At 45.7% G+C, this 25809-nt stretch overlaps 1 protein-coding gene and 1 non-coding gene across 5 annotated transcripts in view; both read left to right on the forward strand.

Annotated features, from left to right (window-relative positions):
• The window catches only part of LOC126353381 (endothelial transcription factor GATA-2-like), a 569668-nt gene that overhangs the window by 51931 nt on the left and 491928 nt on the right, over positions 1-25809 (forward strand). The gene's annotated exons all lie outside the window — the stretch shown is intronic.
• On the forward strand, positions 80-154 carry Trnas-cga (transfer RNA serine (anticodon CGA)). Its single transcript has one exon. It is a non-coding gene; the product is annotated as a tRNA-Ser (tRNA).

Below are 25809 nucleotides of genomic sequence, written 5' to 3' on the forward strand. Positions count from 1 at the left end.
AGGAGAGCTTCTGTAAAGTTTGGAAGGTAGGAGACGAGGTACTGCCAGAAGTCAAGCTGTGAGGACGGGGCGTGAGTCGTGCTTGGGTAGCTCAGTTGGTAGAGCACTTGCCCGCGAAAGGCAAAGGTCCCGAGTTCGAGTCTCGGCCCGGCACACAGTTTTAATCTGCCAGGAAGTTCCAGTATTTCTTTTTTCTTGATCGCCTTTTGCGACCTCTCTGTGCCTGTTCCCCTGGCAGGGGAATATTTCGCCAAACCGTCGGCAGTGTCATAAGGTGACGCTGCTACACTGATAGCACACAGGACAGTTGGCAGCAACATATAATCATTGCGTGTCGCTCTACCGCGGAACGAGTTACGCTAGTCCAGTAAATAAACGAACCAAAAGCTCGTTGGACGACAGTCGTGTAACGGTAGTAAGCAAACTGTTGGCTCTCAGGAGGCACAGAGCTTACGCAGTGCAGTGTGTGTGTGTGTGTGTGTGTGTGTGTGTGTGTGTGTGTGTGTGTGTGTGTCCAGCTAGACACACAAACGGAGACGGGAAGTGTGCGCCGGTCCATCGATCGGCCGCCTCTGGTGGCGGCTTCGGCTACCTTGCCAGCGGTTCGGAAAATTGGGATCCGGCCGCAGCCGCGGGCCCTGACAGGGTCGTATCGCGCGCCAGTTTGTCGTGCAATCAGACGGGAGCCGCCAGATAAGCCGACAAACAGCGGCAGCGGTTATAGCGCCGCCCGCGATAAGCATCGGGCCGAATGTGTGCGTATTACCGCTGGGGGTACACAATAATTGGCAGCCGGCTAACGCGGTTATTGAATTCCGCAAGTCAGGTGGGCGAGTGCGGAAGGCCTGCTGATAGCGGAAACGCCACGAGCGTTGCGCCGACGGCACGTTGACGTAAGGAGAGCAATTGTCTAATAACACGTTCTCGCCTTATTTACCGTACCTCGAGCGCTGAAAGGGCTCCGTTGTTTCACGTCTTCAGCTCCGGGTTGAATTATCGTAACCTGTCCCTAATTGAAATGTCGATGATGTATGTAAGTTCCGCGCAGTACAGGCGTGTCTCGCTTGTGCTCGTGTTGTGACAATACAGGCAAATTTTAGCCGGAGCGCTGTTTCTCTTGTATCTACATCTACATCTACACCTACATCCATACTCCGCAGGTCACCTGACGGTGTGTGGTGGAGGGTACCTTGAGTATCTCTATCGGTTCTCCCTTCTATTCCAGTCTCGTATTTTTCGTGGAAAGAAGGATTGTCGGTATGCCTCTGTGTGGTCTCTAATCTCTCTGATTTTATCCTCATGGTCTCTTCGCGAGATATACGTAGGAGGGAGCAATATACTGCTGGACTCCACGGTGAAGATATGTTCTTGAAACTTCAACAAAAGCCCGTACCGAGCCACTGAGCGTCTCTCCTGCAGAGTCTTCTGCGCAATAAACCTATAGGACGAATCAATCCAAATGAAAGGATTCATCATTAGTGTTCCACTTGTACTTCCTACGTTGGTTCATTCCTCTCAACTCTTGAGTAGGACATGGAGAACAGGAAATCTTTTGTTTCCCAAATATGAGTGGAAATTTTGTCTCTGTCCAAAAAAAAAAAAAAAAAAAAAAAAAAAAAAAAAAAAAAAAAAAAAAAGAAAAAAATCCTAAGGACACACACACACACACACACACACACACACACACACACACACACACACCATGCCGGAGTGAGGACTCGAACCTCCATCGGAACCAGACGCACAGTCCATGACTGCAGCGCCTTAGACCGCTCGTTGTGTCTGTTCCATTTCTTAAAAGTATTTCATAGTCTATACGATAACAGGTATCGGTTTTCTCCAGGTTCGTACTAACTGAAGGCAGCAATTACCGGAAGTAACCATTTGCACATTTAGTAAAATGGTTCAAATGGCTCTGAGCACTATGGGACTTAACATCTATGGTCATCAGTCCCCTAGAACTTAGAACTACTTAAACCTAACTAACCTAAGGACATCACACAGCACATTTAGTACACCACGGAACGTGAAGTTATAGTAATAATGTCTGAGCTTCATTTTATTAATGCTGTCATCTCTTCCTCAAGAACCTACTACTTTCATTCCGTTATATTTCAGTACCATAACCCAACCGAATTGACCTTTCTGAAGTCTTCACTTCTGAGTCTAAGGAAATGAATGTTAAATGTGGATGCCGCAAACCGTAAGGTTAGATGAGTCTTGGCTTTGAATGGTTCAAAATTTGGTATTTTGTGCCCTTGCTACAAGATGTTTTCGGACATGGATAGGAGGTACGTGTTTGTGAACTGATTATGTTCCTGCATCAACACTGACGGCGCTACCCCGGAAAAAACAGTGTCCTTTCTGACGTCTATAATGTGGATTTTTCTTCTTATGGAGTTACATGAAACCGGTGGTGTACAGAATCCCAGTGGAAACTGAAGAAGTACGCGTTGGTAGCGTCATAACTGCTTTTCACGTTGTACAGAATTAACGGGGGTGTTTGTGTGACGATATTTTATGCGGCATTGTAACGCATTCACGATGTCGAGCGTCGCTATAAAGTTGATGTGAGCTTAAGTTGTTGCTGCAAGGCGAATATTGCTTCTGTCGATAAAAAACTAAAAATACACACGCCAAAAAAATGTTTCGCGTCACCTCGGTTCCGAGAGTTCCAGAACCTGTTCAGAAAATTAGAATAGAGATCAACATAAACATATTTTCCGCCCTAGTTACTGCTCATGAAAACCACACATTGCATGTTGTACCACCATACAGCGAGACCTTCAGCGGCGGTGGTCCAGATTTCTGTACACACCGGTACCTCTAATACCCAGTAGCATGTCCTCTTGCATTGATGCAGGTCTGTATTCGCCGTTGCATACTATCCACAAATCCTTCAAGGCACTGTTGGTCCAGATTCTCCCACTCCTCAACGGGAATTCGGCATGGATCACTCAGAGTGGTTGGTGGGTCACGTCGTCCATAAACAGCCCTTTTCAATTACAAGCATGTTCTATAGGGTTCGTGACTGGGGAACATGCTGGCCACTCTAGTGGGGCCATGTCGTTATCGTCAAGGAAGTCATTCACAAGATGTGCACGATGGGAGCTCGAATTGTCGTCTATGAAGGCGAATGCCTCGCCAATATGCTACCGATATGGTTGCACTATCGGTCGGACGATGGCATTCACGTATCGTACAGCCGTTACGGTGCCTCCCATGGCTACCAGCGGCGTACGTTGGCCGCACATAATTCCACCCCAAAACATAAGGGAATCTCCACCTTGTTGCACTCGCTGAACAGTGCGTCTAAAGCGTTCAGCCTGTCCGGGTTGCCTCCAAACACGTCTCCGATGATTGTCTGGTTGAAGGCATATGCGACAATCACCCGTTAAGAGAACGTGATGCTAATGCTGAGCGGTCCATTCGACATGTTATTGGCCCATCTGCGTAGTGTCATGGTTGGACCTCGCCATGGACGTCGGGAGTGAAGTTGCGCATCATACACCTCATTGGGGACAGTTTGAGTCGTAACACGACGTCCTGTGGCTGCATGAAAAGCATTACTCAATATGGTGGCGTTGCTGTCAGGTTTCCTCCGAGCCATAATCCGTAGGTAGCGGTCATCCACTGCACTAGTAGCCCTTGGGCGGCCTGAGCGAGTCATGTCATGTTTCCTGTCTCTCTGTATCTCCCCCGAACAACATCGCTTTGGTTCACTCCGAGACGCCCGGCGTAGCGGTGACTCGACGTGGCATAGACTCAATCAACAAGTCTTTGCAAGTCCCCTGCAGAAATATTGAGCCATGCTGTTTCTGCAGCCGTCCATAATTTCGAAGATGGTGCCAGTGCACGATTTTGTGCTCGAACTGGTATAAAGATCGTCCCACAAATGTTTGACAGGATTCACGTCGGTCGATGTGGGTGGCCAGATCATTGACTCGAATTGTCCAGAATGTTCTTGAAACCAAACACGAACAATCGTGGTCCGGTAATATGGCGCCTTGTCATTCGTAAAAATTCAATGGTTGGTTGAGTACTCGAGTCCATGAATGGCTGCAGTAGTCTCCAAGTAGCCGAACATAACTACTTCCAGTGAATGATACGTCTGATTGGTGTACCCAGTGCATACCACACAAACAAAGTAAACACAGCGCACACCATTATGGAGCCACCATCTGCTTGCACAGTGCCTCGTTGACAATTTAGGTCCATGGATTGTGTGGTCTCTGCCACATTCGAAAGAAACCTACCATCTGCTCTTGCTAACTGAAATCGGGGAACACCTGACCACGCCACGGTTTTCCAATCGTCTAGGATCCAGCCGATATGGTCACGAGCCCAGACTGCAGGCGATGTCTTGCAGTCAGCTAGGTCACTCGTGTCGCTCTTCTGCTGCAATAGCCCATTAAGGCTAAATTTCGTCGCCCTGTGCTACCGGATACGATGCTCGTACGTCCCACATTGACTTCTGCGGTTACTTCACGCAGCGTTGCCTGTCCGTTAGCACTGACAACTGCTCTCGGTCGTGGTGAGAAGTAATGCCCGAAATTTGGTATTTTCGGCACACTATTGAACTGTGGATATCGGAATATTGAATTCCCCAACGATTTCCATCATGGAACGTCCCATGCGTCTAGCTCCAATTACAACGGTGGAACGGAATAGAAAAAAAGTAAATACATCACTGAAACTTTTTTATTTTTCAATGAAGACGTCTTGTAGATAAATGCACTTGATCCGACGTCGTTCCAATGCCTTGATCCCATCTCGAAAGTGAGTTTCCTCCAGGCCTCCAAAATAGTTGTCGACTTCGGCTATCAATTCATCATTTGAATTGAATCTTCGTCCACTGAGAATAATTTACAGTTTGGGAAGAGATAGAAGTCTGACGGAGCCCTATCAGGTGCATAAGACGGGTGTGGCAACAATTCATACCTTATTTCGTGTAATTTTACTATGGCGACGGCACACGTGTGCCGGCGCGCATTGTCTTGATGGAAGATGACTTTCTTCGTTGCTAAACCTGGCCGTTTCTCGCGTATATTTTGTTACAGTTTGTCCTAGAGGTTAACATAGTATTCTCCGGTAATAGTTTGCTCAGTGGGGAGATAATGTACAAACAGAATCCCCTACGCATTGCAGCACATTGATGTCATGACCTTTCCCGCCGAAGGAATTGTCTTTGATTTCTATAGTGGCGGAGAATCAACATGTTTCCACAACATTAAATGTTTGTTTGTCTCTGGGGTATAGTAGTGCACCCAAGTTTCATCTGTGGTCACAAACCGGCGGAAAAAATCTTGTTCGTTTCTGGTAAAACGGGCCAAACCTTGTTCCATTCACATGCGTTTTTGATCCAGTGTCAATAGTCCCGGCACCTATCTTGCAGATAATGTTTTCATTTCTAATTCTTCAGTTAAATGTGATACAGCCTTTCAGATGACATATAGCAAGCGTGAGCAGTTTCACGCATATTCAATCAGTGATCCTCCATGACCATTTTGTGCACTTTCGCAATGTTTCTGGAGTAGTGACATATCTTGACCGACCACTGCGCAAATCATCATCTAAGCACTTCTGACCAAATTTAAATTCATTTGTCCACTTGGCAACTGTTGAATATGAAGGAGCAGAGTCCCCCAGGGTCACGATACATGACATGAATGTCCTTTGCTTTAATATCTTTCTTTACGAAGTACTTAATCACTGCTCGAATCTCGATTTTTTTTTTCCACCGTAGCAAATCACTACGCGGGAGTCTGCCTCGTTAGCGCAGCGGTAGCTTTACCGCCTCCTACGCAAGGGGGCCCGGGTTCGATACCCGACAGGGGACTGGGTGTTGTGTGTCCTTCATCATCATTGACACGCAAGTCGCCGAAGTGTCGTCAACTAAAAAGACGTTCAATATGGCGGCTGAACCCCGAAGGAATATCCCGGCCAATAAATGCCACACGATCATTTCATTTTCAGTACACGGGAACAATAACAGCGCCACATCACCGTCACAACTTTGTTCCAAGAGCACCGACGTAGCACGTGTTTGAAGGCAACATCTACATCTACATGACTACTCTGTAATTCACATTTAAGTGCTTGGTAGAGGGTTCATCGAACCACAATCATACTATCTCTCTACCATTCCACTCGCGAACAGCGCGCGGGAGAAACGAACACGTAAACCTTTCTGTTCGAGCTCCGATTTCTCTCATTTTATTTTGATGATCATTCCTACCTATGTAGGTTGGGTCAACAAAATATTTTCGCATTCGGAAGAGAAAGTTGGTGATTGAAATCTCGTAAATAGATCTCGCGGCGACGAAAAACCTCTTTGCTTTAATGACTTCAATCCCTACTCGCGTACCATATCTGCCACACTCTCTCCCCTATTACGTGATAATACAAAACGAGCTGCCCTTTTTTGCACCATTTCGACGTCCTCCGTCAATCCCACCTGGTAAGGATCCCACACCGCGCAGCAATATTCTAACAGAGGACGAACGAGTGTAGTGTAAGCTGTCTCTTTAGTGGACTTGTTGCATCTTCTAAGTGTCCTGCCAATGAAACGCAACCTTTGGCTCGCCTTCCCCACAATATTGTCTATGTGGTCTTTCCAACTGAAGTTGTTCGTAGTTTTAGCACCCAGGTTCTTAGTTGAATTGATACTATTTATCGAGTAATCGAATTCCAACGGATTTCTTTTGGAACTCATTTGGATCACCTCACACTTTTCGTTATTTAGCGTCAACTGCCATCTGCCACACCATACAGCAATCTTTTCTAAATCGCTTTGCAACAGTCCAATAAATATCACGTAAACAACTCGTTGCGCTAGCGCTGACCTCTCGTGGTGATTCCGGGAACTTTTCAAACCATCCTCGTAGCAATCCGCCTTCAAAGTGTCTTAATTCGCGTCGTGCGCCCACAAATACGTCGGAAACCTTTTCAAACGAATCACCCGAGTACAAATGGCAGCTCTGCAACTGCACTGCTCTTTTATACCTCGTGTTCGCGATACTACCACCATCTGTATACGAGCGTATCGCTATCTCATGTTCTGTTTTCACCTCAGTGTGAAATTTTGTGTATCTGAACTGCACCACATTTTCGTGGACGCGCTTGGGGAAGCACCCAAGAACCTGTCATGATGTGATATCACGCTATCCCTCCATAATCCGATTGTGGATTTCGTTAGGTTCCGGTTTACTTTCGAACTTCACAAGCGAGTTATATGGTCAGATCTTTAGTACAGTTAATTAGTGAATTGAAACTTCCTGGCAGGAGAGCTTCTGTAAAGTTTGGAAGGTAGGAGACGGGGTACTGACAGAAGTGAAGCTGTGAGGACGGGGCGTGAGTAGTGCTTGGATAGCTCAGATGGTAGAGCACTTGCCCGCGAAAGGCAAAGGTCCCGAGTTCGAGTCTCGGTCCGGCACGCAGTTTTAATCTGCCAGGAAGTTTCATATCAGCGCATACTCCGCTGCAGAGTGAAAATCTCATTCTGCAATTAGTGAATTAATCATCACGTTTTTTTATACTCCTGGGAGATTTGTTCATTCACGTCAGTGTCAACTAAGTACGGACCTCTAGCCATAGTAAGTTTTAAAAATGAGTAACACGGCTTCCAACTTGTAGCTCGCACAGCATTGTAAACTGGACGGCGGGGACGCGCGTGGCGTTCATTGCGAGCAGAGCTGGCCAGCCATGTTGCCGGCTGATCGATGCGGCGCGCAGCGTCCCGGCGCTACCTGTGGGCGGAGCCAGCGACAGACGCCGACGCCACGCGGCCCCACGTACTCCCACCTCGCACTGCGTTTGCTTTCCCGTGCGCGACACCTCTGGAGTGTTAGCTAAGCTTCCGAAAACGCATTGCGTGCTGCCTCAACCTTACTGATAAGCGGCCACCGGCATCTCTTGTCCGTAGACGTCGGCGTTTACACACGACAGCGTCTGAACACAGCGGGAAGTTCTCTGCTAACTGCACGCATTCCCTCCATTACTAGCTTTGTTTATGAACTAATCGCCTGCGCTGTGTGTTCCACTAATTCATTATCTGCAGTGGCTTTAGTCTACAAGAGTTCACACTATGTTATTACGTTTCTGTTGGTTTTAATTTTCAGGATTCCAAATGACGTGATGCAGCCTTCCATGCCCTCACATCTCTTACTGATCTTTCCTACTAAATTACAAATATAGTGCGTACAACATGCCGGTAGTTCGCTTAATCTCCGTCTAATTAGAAATAATAATAATAATTAATGATGATAATAATTTCGTGTGTCTCACCGGCGGGGTGCAAGTGTTTAAATCGAACGCCACTGCAGCGAGTCGTATGACCGTGATCTACCTCAGTCACCCAGCCAGGAAACAGGACCTACACTGTATTGCAGTATCCGAACCATGTCTCGTTCCAGATGACTTCACTTCGATGAGAGGTGAGCGCTAGACAATGGGGAGATAGAAAATATCCCTGGTTCTTCGGGGATTCGTTCCGCGACCTCTCGGTTTCAAGCCGCTTCATCTTCTGGTAACCCTTTTTTTCGTTATTTCGTTCTTCGATATACGAAACGAACAACAATGGTGATACTTTATGAATCTCTCCTACATCCTTCAGGAAACGAACATCAACTTCTTGTTATTTATCTTTTAATGCTACTGTTATCGACAACGAAAGGGTTTGTAACTTTCATTCAGGAGAAACGATGTTCAAATTCTGGTCCAGTCATAAGGTTCAAATTTTCCGTAAATTGTCCCAAACCGAGAAAGTGTGTGCCCTTTTCTTTTAATGCGGCCGATTGTGTTCCCCATCATAGCCCAATCCCCAATCGCAGATGTTGTTCCCTCTGATGAGCTTGTCGTGAACGGGACGTCGCACCACAATCTTCCTTTCTTTTTTTTAATAGTTGAGTCACTGCTCTTGCTCGAGTGTTGGGGGGATTGGATGCTCTAATCCCAGCTTGTCTAAGTTGATTTAATTTTACAAATATTATTGTACATCAAATTTTCGCAGCTGAAGTAGTTCTCCATCTCCAACTATCTGCATATTTCCGGGACATTAAACAGTTACCTTCCTTCTTACCTCCTGCCATCCTTGATTTTTGTTGGCTGACAGCAGTTCGATGCATTGTGTAATTGTCAGAAATTGCAATAAAGGCTTCCACTAAATGTGATTCATCTAAAGTTTCATTCGTTTTTGAAGACTACGTATTTGAAGAACTTGAAATTCTTCGCTTATTAACTGTATGTTGCTTCCGCCGCCGTTTTCAGGAAATTATTTCTACTGTCGTAAATTGAAACTGATGTTGTTAATAGGTAAGGAGTTGCTATCGGAATTGAGACCTGTGAACGGTGTCAGCCTTTTAGAAATAGATGTCCACTCTGTTAACATGCCCTCGCCTGCATCGCGGCTGGATTCACATTCGCCTTGGCACTCGCGACTCCCTGTCAGCATTTTGCCAAAGCGCGCCCGTATGACTCCCGATCCCCCTCACAAAAGAGCCTCTGCTCGACGCTTAGCTGGTCGATTAGCAGCGTCAGTCTCTGCTCTTAAGACGGCTGTCTTTTTATTCCACCTGGCGTCGGAATTTCACACGCGCCCGCCTCTCGCTGAAAGCCGCACGTCGACAATGGGACGGCGGGTGGAGGCGTCGCCGTATTGTTACGCGGAGCCGGGTCGCCTGCGATCTGATCGCCCGTCACCGCCTCCTCTGGAATGCCCTCTCGCCTGTCTGCCGGGGCCGGATGCCTTCGCAGACCGCATTCCTCCAGGCTGCTGCGATGTGTCCGAGGATGTCGGGCGATGTCTGTCGGACGTCTTCCCGGCCGGGGTTTGATTATAATAAATATTATAGAAATAATCTTTGCGTATCAATGGATGAAGGAGCATATGCTTTGATGACCTGGAGCCCGCTTCGTGGTTGTGGCATTTGTGGTGGGTTACGTGAACTGCAACTGTCTAGGATACAGGTTGGTCCTGTTGGGGAGGTTGGCGAGAACTGCGTGTTACTGGTCTGCCAGACCGTTTCCGCCGTCTGGATGGCAGACTTGAATATTCTGTATACAACTTCATTTACGAAGAGCCTGGCAGCATTAGCCCACTTACCAGTGTGACGTTCCACTCCATATGACATAGATGCAGTTTTGGCGTAACCACAAGCGCGGGAACGAAAAGGATGACGGTGCGGCGACGTCAGCCAATCGCCCACTGACAAGGACCGCGCCGCGATAGGAGAGACCTCTGCAAGAAGTGTATGTAAGCGACGCTCCTAGCAGCCTCGGCCGGACATTTGTGGAAAGTATTCGTGGAATATTAGCACGGCCTAGCAGAGAGTGCTACGAGAACAGTTAGCAGTGATCCACAAACTGTGAGAGAGACTTGCCTGAACATTGCGTATGTCACGGGACTCTGATTTATGTTGCCCGTCGCTCATCGCTTACGACAGCATGTAGTACATTCAAGTTAAGTAGTGTCAATCTGTTTTACTGAAATAAAACTACTAATGTTATTTGCTTGAATTGTTGTGTAGCATTCCGAGAAGGCAGCATCCCTTAGGCACCCTATACGAGACGAGTGGGCAGGACCCCGCAGATGCATACACTGATTCTGTCGCGAACGCCTGTCATAAAGTCGTTATATACTCTCCGGAGGAAATCTGGCTCACAACTGTTGTAAGTAGTTCAGGTCCGAGATGGTCCCACATGTATCCTATCGGGGACAGATCTGGGGATCTTTCTAGGCACAGGAGTACATCAACATCCCGAACACCTTTCATTAGTATAAGTGACGTGTGTGCACGAGCATTGCCTTGTGCACCTGAAATCATACCCTGTGGCTACCCACATCATGGCTCCAGGAGTAGTACCGCTGTGCCTCTCCAAAACACTGGGTTAGTGCAGAACCATGATTCATCGCTGAACACAACGCGACCCCATTTATCAGCAGTCCATGCTTCGTGGTCATCGCACAGCTGCAAACGCAGCCATTGTGGCAATAACGGCAACCTATGCATAGAATGGTAATGCTTAAGTCCGGTTGCTGCTAGTTTCCAGCCAGTGATGTGGTGCGGGGTGACACAGAGGTCCAGTACTTGCCCTGATTTTCTTAGTGCCCTATACAGCAATCCTCTTTTGTGACGATCAGACGTGGGGGGGGGGGGGGGGGGGGGGTTTCGATGGCCGGTTGGCCCTCCGATAGTCCTGTCTTGTCTCCTTCCAATGTTTTGTGTATTTGAAAGATGCTCCTCTCCAAAATGATTCCGGTTTCACCTTTAACTTAATTCCTGATAGCCGGCTAAATATGTTAGTTACAGGCCGATCACTACCGACAATAGAGAGGTGCTTATTGAAGGAGTGTAGTGCTGAAATCAACCTCCTGGTTGATGGCATTATTTCCATGGCTTCTCACAACTTTCAGAATACGTGACAGATTCATTGGTCTCTACAAATACCCCTTCTGGAGCTAAGTATGTTATGAGTTAACACATATTTTGTCATTGTTGAGTCAAAGTGGTAATTTTCTTGCAAATCCTTATTACTGCACCGCATGTAAGACACTTAGTGTCTTGCTCTTGTACTATTTAACGCTGTCCATCAGCAAAATTGTGCTTTCATAGCGCTTCTAAGTAGTCTTCGTAATCAACGCACGTTTGATGTCCCCCATCAACATAAAATAGAAATTAATTTCAGTTGAAAATCAGTGTTTTACTAATTATAGTCCAACGCATAAAATCTGCTTTTACCTTTCCAGATACGCCAAATTCGCTCATGCATATGTTAACTCGAAATTCGTATCACTTTGCAACGATTTGTACCTCCACATTTATGGAGTTCTGGCCGAGATGATGCTAAGTTAATATCCAGAAACACGTAGCAGAATTTAGATCGAAAGCATCCGTGCTATTGAACTCATAACTTTATTACTGAGACAGCGAGCAACGCGTTTGTTTACAAGTAACTCTACGGCCCATATAAAAGTTTATCAAATTTCGTCGGACTCTAACTTTTCATGACGACCCTATTTGGGAGACGAAAGGTCAACATTTAAAATGCCAGACTGCAACATGTCACTTGCAAGTATTTGGCTTTGATTATAGCAATCAAATCAGTTATTATCTGTATGCTATGATGTAATGCTTATCGATAAGAATGATAAGTTGGTACTTGCCGTTCAGCTGACACACAAAGTCCACCGACGGTGACATTTACACAATTTGATGCAATTGCTGTCGTCAGTATTAAAATTGTCACCTCTCTTTTTTCCAAAGGAGTTGACATCCGGTCTGTGCCATACTATAAGAAAACTCCTTTATGTTTTACCCCAGCTGTTCATTTTGGCTCGCGGTTTCGAGGCTCCGGTGACTCGCAATTTCCTCTTTGAAACTCCGCCTGCCATGCGATTGCTTGCAACAATGATCACAGCAAAATTTTTGCTTTTTCTCTTAACCTATTTTCCGATCTGTTAGATGCGGCACCCACCTGGGAAAGACGTCAAGATGATTCTTACGTTTAACTGGGTTCCGTAGAATCCCAGAAATATCACTGACTCAAAAAGGGGAAAAGCTCAGGTCACCACTTGTTACTTCTTCTTTGGAGCTATGGGTGCCACGTTACTTTGTTTTCCCCTACAGAGAACACACCTTGATTTTATTGTATGAGAACAGTTTTGAATTGGGTGGCGAGGAAGTTGACTAACAGTATTAGAAGTGAGCGGCTACCATAAAAGTGTAGGAAAACAGATTTTGGCCGTACTGCTCGACGAACGAACGAGTGACCTAGGCTTCAGCTGGCTAGTAGTCTTGTATTACGGTTAAGATAGCTATGGTACTGGCAGAATGCGGTGACAGGGAAGGTGTTGCCGGCGAGCAGCCAGCCACACAAGACTCTACATGGACTACAAAACAGGCCATACAGCGAGCACGTGGCGCTCCGAAAAGAATTATGGTTGGCTTTGTGGTTTTACCCTGCAACTCGGCTCTCTCAAATGTCAGTCACAAGGTTCTTCTTGAGTCTCTGTAATAACAGTAGTTTTGTTTTCGAAAATAAGCTACTGTGAAATTGTTTTGCTATGGTTTCATTCTTCAGCGCACCTAAACATCTTTACAGAAGTAAGTCTTTTCAATGTTTTCGGTATGTGACAGTTTCTAGATTTTACAATGATCTAATCTAAAATATATTAGCTGGGAAGGAGAAAACTATATGAAAGTCAGAAGCTACTAAATTCAAGTAGGGCCGGCCGGAGTGGCTGAACGGTTCTAGGCGCTATAGTCTGGAACCGCTCGACCGCTACGGTGGCAGGTTCGAATCCTGCCTCTGGCATGGATGTGTGTGTTGTCCTTAGGTTAGTTAGGTTTAAGTAGTTCTAAGTTCTGGGGGACTGATGACCTCAGAAGTTAAGTACCATAGTGCTCAGAGCCATTTGAACCAATTCTAGCAGGAAACTGTGAAACCCCTCAGAGAGTTTGCAAAATACAAATGAAACTAATTTTTCCCTGACTGATTCCCATTTTTTTTCCGGAACATTGTAATAAATGCCGAATACTCTGCATTACGCCACGCTTTAGTTCACTCCACATTAAATTAGTAGTAATCATACACTTAGTAAGAGGCTAGAAATTTTGCTACATCGTGGGTGTAAAATCCATGTCTTGCGATATTGAACAGGTGACAGTATTTCCGGCGCGACTTCTGGTGAAAAACAGGCCGCCGTGTAGATTATCATCTATGATCTAACGCTCATTGGCCACTCTGTCTCTGCATGGAGGCTCTATGCTACGACAAACACTCCTAAGACATGACAGTACCATCTGTGGTCTAAACTATACCTTCCACACACTGCAGGCTATACGTGTTATTGGAACGTCGGTGCACAGGACGCTATGCATCATCTGAAAAAAGGCAAAACTGTGTCGTTCGTCGGAGCACATCACACACTTCAAGTCAGCTACTGTCCAATTTTTGTTTTGTCTGGCCCGCTGAAGACGTGCAACTTTATATACGACTGTGAGCAATAGCGTTTTACAAGACACCCGACTAAAATTGCTCATTGCACGCAGTTTCCTTCACAATATTCCCTCAGGAACTGTTTGAGATAGACCTACATTCACCGACAGCAGCAAATCGTTTCGTGTTTAAAGCCAGTTGTCATTTTCTTGGCGTGACACTCGGTGCTGGTCCCTGTAGGTTAGGGTCTTTAGACATCCGCTGTTCTTGCGCAGTGTTATATGCCTGTAATTGGGACAAGATTCCTTGAAGACACGTTGGACAGTCCCCGTTGATACACCACAATGTGACCAGGGATGCGTTTTAACACGATAGCTCCTTCCGTCACGTCTCCACTTCGACCCGCTATCACTGCGCTGATACCAACAAAACTGGCTGCGACGTACACACCATAGTACATGTGGGGAGAACATGACCTCTGGACAGCGCTCAAAATTGCCAGTGTGTTACTTTAAGGAAATGACAAGTATTTTGTCCGGCAGGAGTAATATCGAGAACAGAGTCGGTTGTATCACAATTGTAGGGCCACACTGAAAGGCGTAAGCAATGTCTAGTTAAAATTCCAACAGTGTAACAAAGACTACTGCAGGATCATAATCCACAAACCATGTCACATATTGCCACATTGTGACGTTATTAGCGTCTGTCACGTGACCACAGGCAGTACATCAAAAATTGAAGACACCAGTGTTTGGTTTCGAAAGCGTGCTATCATCGAATTTCTTGTTAAAGAGGGCAAATGTGCTATTGGAATTCATCTGAGATTTCGCTGTATGCTAGGTCTGGGGGATCGCCTACCCCTATCTCCTTCACTGGACTACTCTTTCACCCTGTTTTAATCTCTTTTATATTCGGGTTACCGCCTTTCCGCCGCACCCAGCTTTCTATTTTGGGTGTTGCACTTTCTTGAATTGTGAGCACTCTTAACCGTAGGGGATAAGGAGTGGAAAAGCAGTGGGTGGGTGGGACGTTTTCTATCGCTTGCAGTGACCCGGGGATACCCAGCTGCCGAGGTCCCTATCTCCTTTATCTTACTTTTATTACTGATGGCACGAAAGATGTCCGTTGCGGTTTTCTCTCTTCTCGCTTTTACTGTTATGAATCATGACTCTCCCGACTACATCAGAAAACGTCTCGATCGACGTCTCCACTTCCCGATGGACCAGTCTTTTATCGAAGGACTAAGGAGCTCTTTCTTTGCTCCCTTACCACCCCCCCCCCCCCCTTTCCTACCCTGCTCCTTCAGTCAACCAACCTCGTCTGAAACTTCAATATGGAGACGTCGGCATGGTCGCTAGCAGTGTTGGGAGATGAGTCAAATATTTCAGAGATCTATATACGAGTATCCATGATAGTCTCGTATATGTCACCCTCAAAATGCCTCCGCGGACGCAGCAAGGAAAGATACTGATTAATTTTCTGCAGGATGCACAAATCGTAGATGCCGCCCTCTGTTTGCATACACTTTTGAAGCGATAAACACCCTGGGAAGGAGGTCATCCTGCAACAGGATAGCGCGCGTCCTCACACTGTTCGTGTCACTGTGGAGTAGATCAGGACATTTGGGTGGCAGCCCCGACTTGGTACGTTGAGAGAGTCATCCTTTCTATTTTGTTGTGGAACAGATGTAAGGTCAACGCTACGATAGGTCGCAGGATGTTTCGATGGCAATGCGTCGGTGTCTTCGGGAAGTTGGAACAGAGTTAAATCGTAATAGTATTTTCAAATTTCCATAGCGACGGGAAGAACGGATGATAGAAAGAACACTGTTCTGCATATCTTAAGGAGGAGGTAGATAAAGTGCCATAACATATTAACTACTAGGTGGAGGTTATCAGTCCCCTAGACTTAGAACTACTGAAACCTAAATAACCTAAGGACATCACACACATCTATCCGCGAGGCAGGATTCGAACTTTCGACAGTAGCAGCAGCGCGGTTCCGGACTGACGCACCTAGAACCGCTCGGCCACAGCGGCCAGCACGTTCACCCCCCCCCCCCCCCCAATTGTCGATAGGTGGGAAAACCTAATCCACACTGAAACATTGTCGAACAGGACCGTTTCGGTGATCCAAATGTTGCGGCGTGGGTAACATTATGTTGTAAGTGCGCACTGTCCTCCAAATCATTGAACACGGTACACTCAAGAGTCAACATCATTGTGTCACTGAACTCGTTCCAAATGTCTTTTCCGCTGTAAATTCAGCCCTGCCTTCATTTTTATGAAAGACAACGCGCGACCGCATCCAACGGCGGAGTTGGAGCACTTCTTGGAACGAGAGGATAATTGGCGGATGGAATGGTCTGCGCGTTGCCCCGACTGGAATCCCATCGAGCACGTGTGGGAAGCGTTGGGGAGATGTAATGCAGCACGTCGACACGCACAAACTACCATCCTGCAGTCGTCAGCTGCGCTGATGCGGGAATGGAACGCTCTACCACAAGACCTCCTTGCCAACTTTGCGACCATCACTGGAGCACGTTTCGGAGGGTGCATTGCTCTCCGTGGTGATCACGCACCCTATTAAGAACCATGCCCCGCCTTTTTTATGTTAAGAGGCCAGCATAGAGGGCGGCGATTTCATTGTAATTATTGTCCTTCAATAAAAGTGTCATTACCGTTCGTCACAATGCGTATTTATTCCAGTTACCTTCTGTACTGTACCGTAGAGGTTCCTTTCTCTGACGGCCCCAGTTTGATAGAGCTGTTTTTCTTGACAATGACACTCCGTGGGAAAGCTGCCTTTGCCCTTGAGTTTTGCACACCAGTGTATGTAGAAAAAGAAGATATACTTTGTCTAAAAAACAAAAATTTTTAATTTTTTAAATATGTTGCCCATTACTGTCGGTGTGGCCCTCGTACAAACTAGAGTGACGTAATAAATATCTTCGCTTTTCTTCCGTTGGTGCATCCAGCGTCGTGGTATCAACAGGGTGACGAATTGTAGTCGCCCATACGGCCGTTACCTGTACAACGAGGAGGGCCTTCTTTGTGCAGAAGACGGCGCAGTGAGCATAGCGGGGCTGCCGGCGCGACGCCTGCCGATGCTGACTCCCCCTCGTCGGCGCGCGAGCAAGTATGGCGGACAACTGGCCGTCACGTTGCCCCCCACCAGGCGCCCCTTCTTCGTCTTCCTCCTCCTCCTCGTCTTCTTCCTCCCTCCCCCAGCCATCAGCGCGGCAGCGCACGCGGTAAACGAAGGTGAACAAGGATATTGAACACGGCGCATATGCCGGGCTGGGGCTACCCCGACAAGTTCTGGCCCATTACATTAGTGCCTGCAGTACCCGCACACGCGTCCGTCTCTCGCCCACGTCCGCTGAATTACTAATAAGGGTACTTCATTTTAACGACAAGTACCTCACCGCTCAGGGAGCGACACCGAACGACGAAAAAGAGCCCAACAGTTTCTCCTCGCCGCTCAAAAGCAGGTGGGGACGCTGTGCGCGTAATTCTCCGAGGGAATACTCGCCCCTCCCCTTTCACCACTCGTCCGTTTTGTTTTTCCAATACATATTTTTTACTCTTTAACAACCACTCACTATTTGTATTTCCTTTTTTAGCTTTCCTGTCGTCAATTATCACGACAAACAACCTCTCCAGTTAATATGCGCGAGCCGTTTCCCTTCTATAGCGCCCGAGCTTGCTCGTTCAGAAGCAAGTACATCGGATAAATCCCCCTCTTCGCTGACAAGGCCCGAGTGCCAACTTCAGCAGCCGTCTATTAGTCCTGGAAACTACAGAACAATAAACCGATCCCGTGTTTAATTGGTGACACGTCCTTCAGACAGTCACGCCTACCCCTACACGGCACGCGTATTGTTCCCGCACGTGGGTGGCAGTGAAGGAGGTAGGATTTAATAGACTCTAACCGCTGGTACACACAGAGTGTCAGTAGCTTCTCCCGTGGCCTGAGTTACTGTACTTTCCACTCCCGCGTGGAGCCCCCTCCTGTTGACTGGAGCATAGCTTAGGGTAGCTGATCTCTGTCTGGGTTGTGGTATTGTTTCCGACTGTCTAGTTTGTACAGTGACTCGACGACTACTACTCATTCACGTCCCTGTAAATAGGGTCTCCCACTACTCTTCGTAGGACAGACCGTGTTAGCTGGTTTGGTTCACCACTCAAGAGACAGGGTTTGTATTCAGGCAACAAAGCAGTTTGAATCTCCAGTTGGTTATCCTGATTTTTATAACCGAGAGAGATGGCACAGTGTGAAGACAATAGCGGCGTATTCGGGACGATGACGATTATACCCCCTTTGGAATCCAGATTCAGGTTTTCCGTAGTTTCCTTGGATGCTTTAAGGCAAATTTGGGATTCTTTCCTTTGAAAAGAACACTACTGATATACTTTCCCATCGTTCTCCAGCTTGACCTTTCTCTCCTCATTAATGACTCTGTTGTTGACATGAAGTTAAACCCTAATCTTCTTCCCTTCCTTTTCTAACGAATCTTATTCTACCCAAAATCACACAGACGTCTGGATGGTGGCAGTACCATCATCATTTCACCCACACATTATGTACCTCATGAATTACCACTCCGTATGTAATATGGATGTAGTCTTGACGCTGAAATCATATGGAGTCGATATAGTCCAAAGAAATCATTTAGTACTATGTACTACATTAAAAGGATAAATCTCTCTCGAAATACCTTTATACTTGTATAAATCGGTACATGGAGCCACTTCTCTCCACTAGAAATTAACGATTCAGCAGCAATTACGCTTTGTAACAAATTTTGGGTCTACTTTAATCCTTTGCAAAAAGGGCAGGCCAAACTGTCTCCTTCTTTCTTTTTATTAATGAACAAGCTTTTCGACAGCATTTTCGTGTATACTGTTCTGTTAAAATGTGTCAAATACGTTCTTTGTTAACGTAAAAAATTTGAGCAATATCACGAACACTCTGTCATTTAATTCTCTTCTTTTCAGAGTCTTAATTTGTTTGAACATCTTCCGAAGAGACTATGCTTTCAAAAAATATCTTGCACCATTCAGCTATGTGCAGCTGCGACGAACAGCCATCTCCTTCAGCTTCTGACTGAGTTTGTTCGTCCGTTGCTAATTTGTAACTTCCATCTACATGTATACTCCCCAAGTGCAAGTACATCTCTTGGCGCAGGGTGTTTGATACATTAGCCATTTTCTGTTATCCCGCGTATTGAGTTAAGGGAATATGACTACATGCGTGTATGTTACTCTTATGAAGGCTACCCGAGATACAGAACGATGACAGCAGAACAGTTTCATAATGTTAGTTCTCTAAATTTGATCAACCGGCTTCCGTGAGAACGATTTCATCTTTCCTCCACAAATTCCCGTTTAAGTTCTCCGAGCATCTCTGTTACACTTTCGTATGGGTTATACGGACCAGATTTAATTCTTCCAGCTAGATGCTGCTGTCACCTCTACTTGAAAAGCTCTCTAAACGCTCCAGCAATACTCTAGAGTTGGTCGCACTGTACACTTGAAGTCTTGTATGTCCATATGTGCTGAGCGTGCCCCCAATCCTTGCATCAAATCTGAATGTTGTATTAGTTAATTCTGATTTTTACATGTTTCATTCCGTTTCAAACTGTTTCTTAGCGTTCCTCCTAAATGTTTAAAGGACGAAACGTGCTCCAGATGTTTGCCAGAAAGTTTTGTCTTGTCTTGATGTTCACTTTTAATGGACAACACCTTTCTACTCATCCACTGCAACTGCAGTAATTAGCAACATGACACTTGACACAGTGTAACATTCAATTCAAGTTTGCAAAGCAACCGCACACTAATACACTGTCTGATCAATGGCGCCCACACACTCATTAGTCGACATTAATATGGAGCCTGTCCACCCTTCGTCTTCATGGTGCCTTGAACTCCGTTGAGGACGCTTACAACGAGGTTTCTAAGTGCTTGTGTAGGAATGGCAGCCCCTTCTTCCCCTACTGTCGCAGGTTCGAATCCTGCCTTGCGCATGGCTGTGTGTGATGTCCTTAGGTTAGTTAGGTTTAAGTAGCTCTAAGTTCTAGGGGACTGATGACCTCAGCAGTTAAGTCCCATTGTGCTCAGAGCCATTTGAACCATTTGAACCCTCTTCCCCAAGAGCCGAAACCAGAGAAGTTAGTGGTTAGACGCTGGAGTCTAGAGCAAAGCGGACGTTCTAACTCGTGTCAAAAGTCGCCCATTGGGTAGAGGCCGGGACTAAGGGTAGGACATTCCACTTCAGGAATATAATTATCTACAAACCATTGCCTCACAGATGCTGATTTATGGCAGGCTGCATTTTCATGCTGATGCAAACGCTCATTATCTTCGAAATGTTCCTCTGCTGTACGCAGTACACAGGCCTGTAAAATATGTTCATATCCTTCCGCATTTAGTGTATCTTAAACTGCATTACCGAGATCATACCATAACCACGAAAAATATCCCAATAGCGTAACATCACCTCCTCTGTACTTCACTGTTGGCACTATACCTAATGACAAGTGACTGTCTCCAGGCATTCGCGAAACCCTAATCCTTCCATTTGATTGCCTTATGTCATACCATTGTTAACCACTCGAAATCACTCGTTTGTTAGTATCCACTGTCCAGTGGAGTCTCTCTTTGCATCACCTCAAGCGTAGCTCAGCCGCGCGGTCTACGGGGCGCCTTGTCACGGTCCACGCGACTCCTCCCAGTCGGATGTTCGAGTCCTCCCTCGGGCATGGGTGTGTGTGTGTGTGTGTTGTCCTTAGCGTAAGTTAGTTTAAGTTAGATTAAGTAGTGCTTAACCTTAGGGACCGATGACCTCAGCAGTTTGTCCCCATAAGACCTTACTACAAATTTCCAAATTTTTCCGTAGCTCAGCACAGGCTACTGAAAAGTGTGGCTTTCAACTGCCCACGCACAGGCATTGTGCTAGCTAGACTGCTGGCAACATTTTGAAACTGATCTCATGGTATTTTTTATAACTACCCTTCGCAATGCTACACAGTCCCTCTCCGTCGGTAAGTGAAGTCTACACGTTCTTCGTTTAGCTACGGTTGACCCTTTGCGTTTCCACTTCACAATCGCATCACCGACTGTAGACTCTGGCAGCTGTAAAAGGGTTAAAGTATCCCTAATGGTGTCCGCCCTGATAGCTGAGTGGTGAGCATGACGGATTGCCGTCCTACAGGCCCGGTTCGATTCCCGGCTGGGTCGGAGATTTTCTCCGCTCATGGACTGGGTGTTGTCTTCATCATCATTTCATCCCCATCCAGCGCGCAGGTCGACCAATGTGGCGTCGAATGTAATAAGACTTACACCAAGGCGGCCGGACCTGCCCCTCAAGGGGCTCCCGGCCAATCACGCCAAACGCACATTTCCATTTTTCCATCCCTAATGGTTTGATTACTCAGGTGACGTCTGATGTATTGCGCACGTTCGAAGCCACTAAGCCCTACTGACCAATCCCTTGTGCTGTTACTGCTTCTCCACTGACAACAAAATACTCCCCATCTCCTTATACACTAATGGGTCCGCCTCTCCTGACATCTAGTGGCGGATTCGCATTTCGATCAGATTATGTACACTACGACAAATACTTCCTAACTCATCCTAATTCGCATTGTCTCTGTCTTCGTATTTTCCCATACCATCCCGGAGTTGCCCTGCTTGCGGATGACATACCAGACGATTCTAAGAAGCAAAAGATGCAAACTGTAGCAACGAACGAGAGATTGAGTATATTGTTAACCAGGCAACAGAAACTGTCTCAAAGGGTTTCTCAAGCTGCAGATCGCTTTCTGAATCTGATCCCGTGCTGCGGAGATTGATTTGGGTGCACAGGACTGATTTGATTTACGTGGCGGCTTCTGCTTGACGAAAAGACAGAGAGAGAGAGAGAGAGAGAGAGAGAGAGAGGGAGGAGGGGGGGAGGAGTACGTGACGAGACAAGAGGCGAGCTGAGGAGCGCGTCCACGACGCGAATCCGAGGCGGCGCGCTACCGAATTCCTGCTCCATTCCGACATCCATCTTCCGCTCGCCCGCGCTCTCGCGGAATTAATCCGAATAAATAAGCACTGCCGGCGCTCTCTGCCCGAGCATTCCTGCGCCACGGCACCCCCCTCTGCCCTCCCCCTTCCCCTTCTCTCCTCTCCTGCTCACTCACACCCGGCTCCTCTCTCTACAGTGTGAAATGTAAAATATGGCGGAGCGAGCGTCTGCTTGTGTAATCTGTGTACGCGCCCGTGAATAACTGCTGCAAGTATAGGCAGGAAAAATGGGTAACACGGGCTTCCTTACCAGTGTGGCTTTCCGATGTTCATACCACAGGGATGTATCCGCTGTTTTGCTAGAAATTAATGTGAGGTCAGAAATACTACAACAAAAAGAGTGAATTAACTTAGCAACTGCATCACGCAATGCACACAGGCACTCATTTTTATTTTCACAATAGATTTCTGCCACAATCTGACCATTTTCGGACCATTATGGACTTATTTAACTACGAGTTTAGTAAATTGTAGTGACTAATGAAAATCTTGAAATGCTTAATATTGGTATAATTTGTGGTGTTAAGTATTCATCTGCTTCTGTTTTCCAATATAAATTATCAATACGTTTGAAATCAGGAGAGACGTACACAATCATTGTGACATCCTCCTTCAATAGGGATGGTGTTTACAGATATTTGTCAGTTTGCTCAAAACTAACGATGCCCACAATGAGAAATTACAAATCTTAGCAGGTTTTGTGTTGCCTTCGTTGTCTTTTCGATTTGTGTTCGCTGAAACAGCTTTCGTTAGTTCGAAAAATTATATACAGAGTTTAATTTGGACTGTCCAGACACTCGTGCTCGTAAATAAGAGTCCTGAGAAGTTTTTGTATTCGGTACTACTTTTTCATATTAAACAATCAAACTATTTCGCAATGATAAACCAGCTATTACCGAAATATAACTCCCCACGACTGCAAAAACATGTCTCACTCCCTTATAACAGATTCCACGAAACACACTGTTACGCCTCTTCCCGCTAAGCACGAAATAGAACAGAGGCACTGCAATTATAAGAAGAGTGTAGGGAATTAAGTGGGCCGGCAGGAGTGCCGTGCGGTTCTAGGCGCTGGAATCGAGCGACCGCTACGGTCGCAGGTTCGAATCCTGCCTCGGCCATGGGTGTGTGTGATGTCCTTAGGTTAGTTAGGTTTAATTAGTTCTGAGTTCTAGGCGACTGATGATCTCAGAAGTTAAGTCGCATTGTGCTCAGAGCCATTTGAACCATTTGAATTTAGTGGTAGGCAACGAAAGTAATTGTAATTTAACTTGACACACGTTATTATATAAATATTACAAAATTTAACGAGAACACTATCGTAAATAACTTCACAAAATTAATATAGTTATTTTGTTGTTAGCTACAAAATTGTTGAATCCACATAAAATGAAAGCAGTAATTCGCAAAGTATATTGTTTACATAGAGACAGATTTCACAGAGAGCTACTGTTTTATAAATAAAGCGATCGATACCCACCGGATTCTGACGGTTCTAAATATTCATTGGACTTGATAACATCGTATTAGTTCTATCATTGGGTTATACCAGCATGGAACTTCGGAGATTCTGAACACTTATTGCAGATTCTGAAATGTTGAGTTAAATGTGATCGGATTGTGGGCTAATACGACTGTCAAAAGTAAAATAAATAAAGCTGTATATTGCAATAAATAAAGCTGTATGATGCAATTCCTAACCGTTCTTACAGTTTTTTAACACCTCCGACACAACATTACTAAATCAAGTTTCTTAATACTTCTCTTTCTTTCTTACAATAACATTATTTCTTTCCTTCACCACAGTTATTACGGACTCTAATCACTACGACTGTTACGTAATAGCGGCTTATGTAGGCAAACGCTGTCCACTCACTTAACAGCCGTAAGAAAATGATTTAATATCCCATTAGCAAATTTTCGAGCCAGTAGACGCAGTCAGTCAGTTAGGAGGCAATTACAGGATGCTATTTTGCAGACCATGCCACCCCAATGTGTTCTTAAAGTGTAAGGAAACCTTGCTCATCTTTCTGGATACGATCACAACGCACATCTCGCACTCTGCTGGACGCTAAATCATCGAAACCTCAGTGACAGGATGCATATCGTCTACGAAACAGAAGACCTATTTTTGAAATATTTGGACAGATTGAAACTGTAATCTGGACCAGGAGTCGAATTTGAATCCTTGTGTTCAACAGGTCAATGTTTTCATCAAGTGAGCTGTCCAGGCTAGTTCCTACTTTCCACACTTCACGAAAGTGCCTCTGCTCACTTTGCTGTAGCAGCACACATATAAGACAGGATATTCGAGAGAAATGGTGAAGGACGCTTTCACTCTGCAACAGAGTGTACACGGTTGTCAACTTTCTGGGAAATTAAAGCCATGTACTTGTCATAACTTGTACATGAAACTTTGCCCTTTGCGGGCTGCAAGGAAGTTTTAAAACGGCCCGTACTCCCCTGCAGAGTGAAAGTGCTGTCTACAAAAACCTAACACACACGTGTTGCAGGGGGGTGAGAATGATGTAAGAAATAAAGAACACGGCGATTAATGACCATAATTTAACACTGTGTATAGCTGTATGTTAAGCTCCCGAACTGTTCATATTCATCCATAAGATGAAGAGTAGGAAACGCGTAGAAAAGTTGCGACAACATTACACCAGATTCGGTTGATAACCTGCTAAGATTTCCTTAATCAAATTCACCGAAAAGGCCTGCATTCTCATTTGTACGTGGTTTCTAAACTGGTGTTTCCTATCTACTGTACTGTACTGTACTGCAACTCAGCTCATGTAGAGTACATATGATTATACTGTATACTGTTTACACTTTGTCATGAGGAGTAATCGTGCCTTAGTTATAAGTGGATGCCGGACCTGATCTATTAATGGTAAGTGGTATGCTTCTTCTATTAAGGCCGTCTAAGACTGAGACCTTATCGAGACTGTCAATAATTTGCATCGTACGATGAAGACAAAGACAGCAGTTGCGATGGAAATTGCAAACATAGCACCTCATTACCGCTTGCGACAGTCACCTTCAAAGTACAGGCTGAAAGCGTAACTTCGAAGCTGAGCTGAAGGATTTGTTGCACACACACACACACACACACACACACACACACACACACACACACACACACACATTCGACAGAAAGGACAAGCGTTGCTGCACAGTACGCCGCGCTAGGCCCATTACCGTAAATACGTGCCGGTGCCGTTTAATTTTCCGTTTCGATGAATATCGGATTAATACGTGTCTAACAATTGCTCACTTTCCACCAAAGGCGGCAGCAAACAATCAATAGCCATTAAGCGTTACGAGAGAGCTCTCGATGATGGACAGACGGCTAACATGGACTGGAAGCCGGCATTTAATCTACTATTCAAGTTGTGCGAACGCAGTGAACAAAACTTAAATCTCACCGTCATTTTCTCCGTGAAGCAGAGACATTGAGGGGAAAGTGTAGGAACGGTATTTATTTTTGCAGATAAGACCGAAGGGCTTTATAGTGTTACCGATTGTCTCCGATAACGGTAGCTATTCACAAAGCTTTTATCAAGCTGAGTCTTTAAAAATATTCAGCGCATCGTGGAATCAATACTACCATGAAACTTCTTAGTTCTCACTGTGGTACCATTACAAATCTATAAAAGACTAATTTCCCTATAAAAGCGAAGCATCTTCTGTTTCAACTTAAATTTTGATTCTTCCACATCCCTCTTGAAGAACGTTCACAAAATCGATTACTTCGACAGAACACAGTTACGTTTGGTCGACGGAGTAAAGT

This window comes from Schistocerca gregaria, chromosome 1 (genome assembly GCF_023897955.1).
Source record: "Schistocerca gregaria isolate iqSchGreg1 chromosome 1, iqSchGreg1.2, whole genome shotgun sequence".
NCBI classification, from domain to species: Eukaryota; Metazoa; Arthropoda; class Insecta; order Orthoptera; family Acrididae; genus Schistocerca; species Schistocerca gregaria.